Here is a 6,000-nt window from a genome sequence, read left to right on the forward strand (position 1 = left end):
ATAAAATAACCATAACCAGGCACAGACCCAAGGAATCTGGGTGACAAATCTCCATGGTTTCTTCCTGCTGAATTGGGGTGATGAATTTTTTTTAAGGGGTGGGGAGCGGTAGAAAAATTGGAAAAATTGGCTACACTTAAGAAAGGTAGCTTTAGCATCTGTTATCCAGTCTCTATGTTTTGAACACTCAAGGTGTAACCGAAGTTCTGGCAGGGTCTGTCTGAAAGGCTGGATGAACTGAGTTAATCTGGAATCAGCAGCTGTTCTGGAAGCAAGTCCCTGGAAACAGCATCAGGAGGCAGGGAACTGTCCTGTTTGACTTTCTCTAATTTTTCTTTTCTGTATTCAAGTTCTTCAGGGGGTCTTCCCCCATCATATCTGACCCATATCACTCTGGAAAGGGCCCAAAGCCTTTTTCTTCTTTCCTATCATCACAAACACAGAGTGTCTCTCCCACAATAGCATGGCCTTGGTCCAGTAACCCGAAATCATCAAGGGTAGAGATTGATTGAACTTAGCAGCTTCTTTCTCTTAAGGCCTGCTCTATTCTGACCTCTCTCCCAGAGGATTTTTAATATCATGACCACCAAACTTATAAAGACACACATTTTATAATTAAGACAACCCAAAGCAATCACAGCAATCTGATCAATTTCCATTATCCATTGACACCGTGCTCCTTCATTATCCCTACCTGTTCTTTTTTTTTTTTTTTTTGGTTCTTTTTTTCGGAGCTGGGGACCGAACCCAGGGCCTTGTGCTTCCTAGGCAAGCGCTCTACCACTGAGCTACTACCCCAGCCCCATCCCTACCTGTTCTTCACCATTAATCAAGACCTAAATTTATTCATTCATCTGTGCATACACAAATTCTCCCTTTTTGGAGATTAACGTCAATTAAATTCCCTTCTATATTTCTATATGAGTCTATTTCCAGGCTATCAATTTATCATACCAGGTTAAGCAATCCCAGAATTCCCATGTAGCCCACATTCAAAGAACTCAGCTGCCTCTCCTGGCATAGACGTTTCAACTTTCCTTTAAAACATTTATCTCCTTTCTATCCTTAAAAAATAATTAAATTGCTTTTCATTAATTCTCCCTTCTATGGAGATTAATATCTCATTATTATTTTGTTGAGATAGGGTTTCTACCTCTATGCCTTTGTTTCCTACATTTGAGGTCAAAGGCCTGGATTTCCTTATTCCATGCATACTGAAACACACTTAAACAATTACTACTATATCTGCCTTCTTTTTTTTTTTTTTTTTTTTGGAGCTGGGGACCGAACCCAGGGCCTTGCGCTTCCTAGGCAAGCGCTCTACCACTGAGCTAAATCCCCAACCCCCTATATCTGCCTTCTATCCCTAAAAACAATTAAGTCGATTCCTATTCATTTATTTATCACTATCTTTTATTATCTGATTGTAGGAGGCAAGCAGCCTCTACAATCTGTCTCTCTACCTTCTGAGAAGCCTGTCTCTTTGCACAGCAGGGGCTCTGAGCACCTCTGAGCTCAAACTTTCTGCAGAAGCCTAGAACAGGAGAGAACTTCCAGCTCAGTCTTTAACCTGCCCACTTTCCTGGGTTGGCCTGGGTGTGTCCTAATCTCAAGCTCCAAACTTCAGAATTATGTGCACCAATTCGGCATGCCTTTTATCCTAGTTCCGACCATGGCTCAGGCAAACCCGCACCTCTTTCAGGCCATCTCAGAGGCTGGCAGTGGAAACTGAGGGAATGAGGTCTCCACCAGAACCCGGGCTAACAGCAAGGATGGAGCACTAGGAGCCAGAGTCACACAGGACGCATGTCCTCCCTTGGTCCATTTACGTACCCATCAGTGCCTCCTTGCAGTGTAGATGATGCTAGCAGTTTCAGCAACAGGGTTCCCCCATTCAAGGTCTGCGAAGCCACCGCACTTCATACTCCAGGGCACCTACGATGTGCCTTACCAGCATGATCTCATTTATCCCAGTACCTTAGTGGTATCCCCATTTTATAGGAGCAGGAGGAACTCGATTCAGATAACATGAGTTACTAAAGTCACCCGGCTGTGTTGATACCAGATTCTCTGACTTAGAAATGCAGTCACTTAGCATCCAAGGTGGAGGCAGGTAGGTCAGTCAGTGAGCGTGTTACAAGGTGAGTGCTGTCAGACACATAGACCCAGTGGTGCAGAGAAGGCTACTCATGTGGAGGTTCACCAGGCTGGAGAGGCAAATGAAAACAGGACAAAGTACCTGCCCAGGAGCCATGCTCTGACCTGGGTGGATATCTCTCAGCTTCTCTTTTCATGTCTGTGAACCATCCCTCAAACAACAACAACAGCAACAACAACAACCAAAGCATAACATAACCATGACCAGTGTCTGGGTTGCCAGATAATTAGTCAATGCCCAAGGAAATTTCAGGTACGCAAGGAGAATTTTAGTATACGTATGTTCCTGGCATTGCAAAAGATATAACCATGCTGAACAATATTGTTGTTTGTCTGAAATTCAAACTCCATTGCTCACCCTGTATGATTTTTTTTAAAAAAAGAGTTTTACTTTTAAAAATGTATATTGATAATCGATACTTTGACTCCATGTGTCTGTGTATCACTTGTGTGCCACGCCCTCAGAGGCCAGAAGGGGGTGTAGTATCCCCTGCACTGGAATTACAGGTGACTGTGAGCCACCACGTGGTGCTGGGACTCAAACCCAGGTCCTGTGAAAGAGCAGTCAGTGCTCTTAACCAGTGAGCCATCTCTCCAGCCTTGTCATCCTGTTTTGTTTTTTTTTCTCCATAATTTTTTGGTGATAAAATACAAGAAACATATAATTTAGTGTCTTCATCCCTTTTGACCATACAGGTCAGTTAGGTTAAATACATTTATAATGCATAGAGTCACCCCACTCCTTTCATCTTGCAAAGTTGAAAGGAAAGACAACTAAAGAAAAAGTAAATAAGGAAACTAAAGGAACTCCTCACTTCTCCCATCCTATGATTGTTGGCATTCTCCTTCCTTTATGATTTTTGATTTGTCTAAATGCCACTGTGCAAGGAATCATAAAGCCTCTGTCCTTTGCTAACTGGCTTATTTTGCATGGCATAAAGTTCCCAAGGTTCATTTCAAACAGAATGTGTTAGAATTTTCTTCCCTTGAAAAACCAACTAAGGGCTGGAGAGATGACTCAGTGGTTAAGAACACTTGACTGTTCTTCCAAAGGTCCTGCGTTCACTTCCCAGCAACCGTGAGTTCAATGGCTCACAACCATCTGTAATGGGATCTGATGCCCTCTTCTGGTGTGTCTGAAGACAGCGACAGTGTACTTATATACATAAAATAAATAAATAAATCTTTAAAAAAAGCAACAACTTAAAAAAAAAAAACCAAAAAACAACCAAATCAACCAACAAACAGCTGTGCGTAGGTGGGCGGAGGCAGAGGATTACCCCAGGTATCATCTTCAGGAACCCTTTCCAGCTCCTGAGAGACAGGGTCTCGCATTGGCCCGAAACCCACCAATTAGCTGGCTAGCACGCCCTAGGGCTCCTCCTGTCTCCGCCTTCCCAAAGCTAGGATTATAAACGCACACCACCACACCGAGCATGTCTGTGTGTTCTGGAGGCTCAGGTCTTCACACTCACAGGACCAGCCCTCTACCAACAGTGGCACCCCCAGCCTTTCTTTCTGTTTGAGATAAGAGTCCCGTATGCATCACATTTTCATCTCATCCTCCACCTCCTTGGACGCGGATGCCCTCCCGTTTTTGGCTATTGTGAATACTGCCTCTGTGAGCTGGGTGTGCAGACACTACTTCAAGACTCTTCCTAACGCTTCCCAGAAAGGCAGTGCCTGCGCTCCACCGAGCTCTATATATAACTGTTTGAAGAGCTGCCATACCGTTTTCTAAAGTGGCTGTGCAACTGTACACTTCCAGCAACAGTGCTCAAGGGATTCAAATCGCTCTGCATCCTGGGAGATGCTTGCTATTTTCTGTATTATTGTTGTTTGTTTTTGTTGTTTTGTTTTAACAGCCACACTGATAATGTTACGGCGAAAAGACATCCCTTTTTATTTTTGCTCATCGATGTAGCACCCTTAAAGTGCAGCCTGACTTTCTGTGGGTCCAGACCAATCCTCAGACTCTTGGTACTTGCGGCTTTCTTGTGTGGAATCCTGACTCTGGGCTCCTGGTCCCCACCTACCCCTCCCTATCTGCCCCCAGACCTAGAGCTGAGCCTGAATCCAGCTGCTGAGCAGAGCTCCAGGCATAATTTTTCCTCGATGCTTCTGAAAACGACTGCTTGATACCACATCAGCGTCTTGGGGCTGAGGCTGATTCTAGTGATAGAAACTGACAGAGCACATGACTCAGAGGACAGAATCGGAAGGCAGCAAACTTGCACAGCCCAGCCAAGTCAGAATTAGCTTCAGTCAGTTGTCAACTTGACAAACCTGGCAAGAGGGACCCTCAGGTGAAGCTCTGCCTCTATCAGGTGGGCCTACGGGCGTGACCATAGGGCATTTTCTTCCCTGCTGATTGATGCAGGAGGGCCCACTCGCTATGGGTGGTGCCACCATATATGCAAATGATTCTGGGCCGTATAAGAAAGCAGGCTGGGAAGTCTAGAAGAAGCAACCCGGTAAGCAGCATTTCTCAGGTGCCTGCTTCAGTTCCTGCCTCCAGGTTCCTGACTTGTGCTCCTGCCCTGGCTTCCTGTGGTGGACCTTACCTATAAACTGAAATAAACCCTTTCTGCCCCAAGGCGCTTCTGCTCCTGGTGTTTGTCACAGCAGCAGATGGCACAGTGGAATTACTAGCTAGTACTGCAGGCTGGAGCAGCCAGTCACGTCCAGTTATCTGCTTCTCTCCTCCATAAGGTCTCTCCCTTTATATTCTTCCCATGAGCACCACACCTTTGAGCAGGCCAAGACAAATGTCTTCCGGATCTAGCAACCCAGCAAGGATGCCAAGGCCTATTCAAGAAGGTGTAACAGGGGCTGGAGCAATGGCTCAGCGGTTAAGAGCACCGACTGCTCTTCCAGAGGTTCTGAGTTCAATTCCCAGCAACCACATGGTGGCTTGAAACCATCTGCAATGGGATCTGATGCCCTCTTCTGGTGTGTCTGAAGACAGCTACAGTGCACTCACATACATAGATAAATCTTTTAAAAAAGAAGTTGTAATAGGTTGTAATAGGACAGAGAGAAAATGAGGGGCCCAGGGGACTGTAGGGCGGATGCTCTGGGATAGGGATGTTGGAGTGAGGCAGGAATTCAGTTCAAGCGGCTTCCTGGAGGAGGTGTCATTTGAGTAAAACCTCAAAGGGGAAAATAGTATTTAAACATGCGTTAACATGCAAAGTAAATTTGGAAATGCAAATTTGTTAATAGCAATTGGTCAATTTTGTTCCACGTTTTATTCTTCTAAGTAACGTCTGAATTTGTAGCAATTTATTTCTTACCTAAGTTTCAAATAGTCTTTTTACGTATTTTTAATTTTTTAAGTTCATTTACGCCATGTGGTGGGTGTCTTGCCTGCAGGTATGTTTGTGTATTATGTGCATTCCTGGTTCCCGAGGAGTCAGAGAGGGGAAAAGAGCCATGGAAACCATTGTGAGCCACCATGGATGTGCTCAGAATCGAACACAGTTCTCTGCCAGAACAAGTCTCCTTAAGTGCTGAGCTGTCTCTCCTGCTCTGGTTTCTGTTTTTCTGGTTTCAGCAGGTGAGGTTCATGTCCCAATGCTACGAATATCACTGGGTGTTTTCTGTCTTCTAGGCAAGTTCCCACCGGTTTGTTGCCTCCTTGGGATTCCTGTCACTCCTTGGCTCCGTTCCCACAGGTGCCCATTCTCCCAACACATACTGCAGCTCTTTGCTTCATTTTCTTTTTTCTTTCTGTCCTGTTAAGTCTATGACTGTCCTTTTAAGTGTACAGGGGCTGGCAAGATGGCAGAGTGGATCAAGGAGCCCCATTCAGGCCTCACAACCTCAGCTTATCCCTGGATC

General features: G+C 45.1%; 1 long non-coding RNA gene across 1 annotated transcript in view; it reads left to right on the plus strand.

Annotated features, from left to right (window-relative positions):
- Window positions 1–5,621: 5,621 nt before the first annotated feature.
- The window catches only part of LOC120095670 (uncharacterized), a 7,029-nt gene continuing 6,650 nt past the window's right edge, over window positions 5,622–6,000 (plus strand). The window contains exon 1 of the long non-coding RNA XR_015633524.1: window positions 5,622–5,716. This is a non-coding gene — a long non-coding RNA (uncharacterized LOC120095670). The remainder of the gene's footprint in view (window positions 5,717–6,000) is intronic.

Source organism: Rattus norvegicus, chromosome 11, assembly GCF_021556685.1.
Source record: "Rattus norvegicus strain SHRSP/BbbUtx chromosome 11, alternate assembly SHRSP_T2T, whole genome shotgun sequence".
NCBI lineage: Eukaryota > Metazoa > Chordata > Mammalia > Rodentia > Muridae > Rattus > Rattus norvegicus.